Source organism: Bison bison, unplaced genomic scaffold, assembly GCF_000754665.1.
Source record: "Bison bison bison isolate TAMUID 2011002044 unplaced genomic scaffold, Bison_UMD1.0 scf7180017864461, whole genome shotgun sequence".
NCBI classification, from domain to species: Eukaryota; Metazoa; Chordata; class Mammalia; order Artiodactyla; family Bovidae; genus Bison; species Bison bison.
In genome coordinates this window covers 15,492,489-15,495,225 of record NW_011495023.1, presented here as the reverse complement: position 1 = coordinate 15,495,225, position 2,737 = coordinate 15,492,489, and the positions used below count along the sequence as shown (strand labels likewise).

Here is a 2,737-nt window from a genome sequence, read left to right as displayed (position 1 = left end):
AATATGTATAATTGCGTTATATGACTAATTTTTTTTGTTATAAGTTCAACTGGAAAATACTTGTTTAACACATACTGCCATTTTTTGGGTGGGGGGAAATATGCTTTTAGTTAAAAGCATAAATGCTCAGATTAAGGAGTCTCTTAAGTTGAAAAGTTTTGCATCTTTGATAACATTATTTATCTTGATAAAGGATGAGTTAGATGGCCTCTCCAGATCTTTTTTAACAGTCTGTGAGAAAAGCTTATAGTTTTAATATTAAAAAGAAAAAAATTTTAACTAAAAAATTTACCAGAAAGCCAGTACTGATATGAATACTTGTGGTTAAAAATTAACATTTGGATTTACTCACACCTCACTTTTATTATTTTTTTAATTTAAAAAATGTATTTACTTATTCCCACGCTGGGTCTTCGTTGTGGTGCCCGGGCTTCTCTTGTTGAGGAGCTCCGGCTCTCGGCGCAGGGGCTTCAGCAGTTGTAGCCTCGGGCTGCAGAGCACAGGCTCCGTAGTTGTGGCGCACGGGCTTAGTTGCTCTGCGGCATGTGGGATCTTCTCAGATGAAGGATCGAATCTGTGTCCCCGGCATTGGCAGGTGGTTTCTTATCCACTGGGCCACCAGGGAAATCCTGCTCACCTGAATTAGAACAAGTTAGTGTAAAATCATCTCTGGTCGCTACAGGTGAAAGTGAAAGTCACTCAGTCACGTCCAACTCTTTGCGACCCCATGGACTATACAGTCCATGGAATTCTCCAGGCCAGAATACTGGAGTGGGTAGCCTTTCCCTTCTCCAGGGGATGTTCCCAACCCAGGGATCGAACCCATGTCTCCCACATTACAGGTGGATTCTTTCCTAGCTGAGACACCAGGGAAGCCCAAGAATACTGGAGTGGGTAGCCTATCCCTGCCAGCGGATCTTCCCAACCCAGAAATTGAACTGGGGTCTCCTGCATTGCAGGTGGATTCTTTACCAGGAGGCGCTAAGCAAATTAAATCTGTGTCTAATCCAGTTTCTTATAATTTTTAAAATCAAAATACAGTTGATTTATAGTGTGTTCATTTCTACTATACAGCAAAGTGACTCAGATATACATATGTACATATTCTTTTTTATATTCTTTTCCATTATGTTTATTACAGGATATTGAATGTAGTTCCCTATGCTATACAGAAGGACCTTGCTGTTTATCCATCCTGTATATAAAACTTATATCTCTTAATCCTAAACTCCCAATCCACCTCTTGCCCCAACTCCCTCTTGGAAACCACAAGTCTGTGAGTCTGTTTCTGTTTTGTAGGTAGGTTCATTTGTGTCTTTATTATTGCTTAGTGTTTTCAGGCTGTTTCAGAAATTCTGTAGACAGCTCTGTTACTACAAAGTTGACAGCTAATGGAGACACACTGAAAGCTGTGAATTTATTCAGCTAAAAGACAGCCACTTACCTGATTCCTGGGACAGTTTTTCATATTTCAGCAATTTGAATTTATAGTTGATATTAATTCTTCTAAAGACATAGGCTATTCCCTCCATCCAGAGGTGGCAGTACTTTCCAGATGACCAAGAACAAATAAATTCTTCATCTTGGAAGTGCTTCTGAATATGAAGATTATGCATACATTGATGTGTTAATCTTTGGGTCTGTAATAGGGAGTTGATAGTTTGACTGCTTCCTTTAGTTTGTTATAGGCGGTACACATTTCATCTTCTTATTTGATGTGGTGGTTCCAGTAATTGGGTCCACAGACTTCTGAGTACTGTTCTATTTGTTGGTAGGAGTAGAATGTAGCCATCTTTCAAGAAACTGTTGATTTTTAGAAAAAATTCTTAATTTTTTTTGGAGTATAAGAATATTTACAATGTTGCATTAGTTATAAATGTACAGAAATGTGATTTAGTTCATATATCTATTTTTTGGATTATTTTCCCATATAGATTATTACAGAGTATTCAGTAGAGTTCCTTATACCCTATAGTAGGTCCTTGTTGATTATCTGTTTTATATATAGTTCAGTTCAGTTGCTCAGTTGTGTCTGACTCTTTGTGACCCCATGAACCGCAGCACGCCAGGCCTCCCTGTCCATCACCAACTCCCGGAGCCCACCCAAACCTGTGTCCATTGAGTCAGTGATGCCACCCAACCATCTCATCCTCTGTCGTCCCCTTCTCCTCCTGCCCTCAATCTTTCCCAGCATCAGGGTCTTTTCAAATGAGTCAGCACTTCAGGTGGCCAAAGTATTGGAGTTTCAGCTTCAACATCAGTCCTTCCAGTGAACACCCAGGACTGATCTCCTTTAGGATGGACTGGTTGGATCCCCTTGCAGTCCAAGGGACTCTCAAGAGTCTTCTTCAACACCGCAGTTCAAAAGCATCAATACTTTGGCACTCAGCTTTCTTTATAGTCCAACTCTCACATCCATACATGACCACTGGAAAAACCATAGCCTTGACTAGACAGACCTCTGTTGACAAAGTAATGTCTCTGCTTTTTAATATGCTGTTTAGGTTGGTCATAACTTTCCTTCCAAGGAGTAAGCTACTTTTAATTTCATGGCTGCAGTCACCATCTGCAGTGATTTTGGAGCCCAGAAAAATAAAGTCAGCCACCATTTCCACTGTTTGCCCATCTATTTGCCATGAAGTGATGGGACCAGATGCCATGATGTTCGTTTTCTGAATGTTGAGTTTCACGCCAACTTTTTCACTCTCCTCTTTCACTTTCATCAAGAGGCTCTTTA

The 2,737-nt window shown here is 40.2% G+C and overlaps 1 protein-coding gene across 1 annotated transcript in view; it reads left to right on the top strand.

Annotated features, from left to right (window-relative positions):
• Positions 1–2,737, top strand: part of NSUN6 (NOP2/Sun domain family, member 6) — a 79,617-nt gene that overhangs the window by 28,910 nt on the left and 47,970 nt on the right. The gene's annotated exons all lie outside the window — the stretch shown is intronic.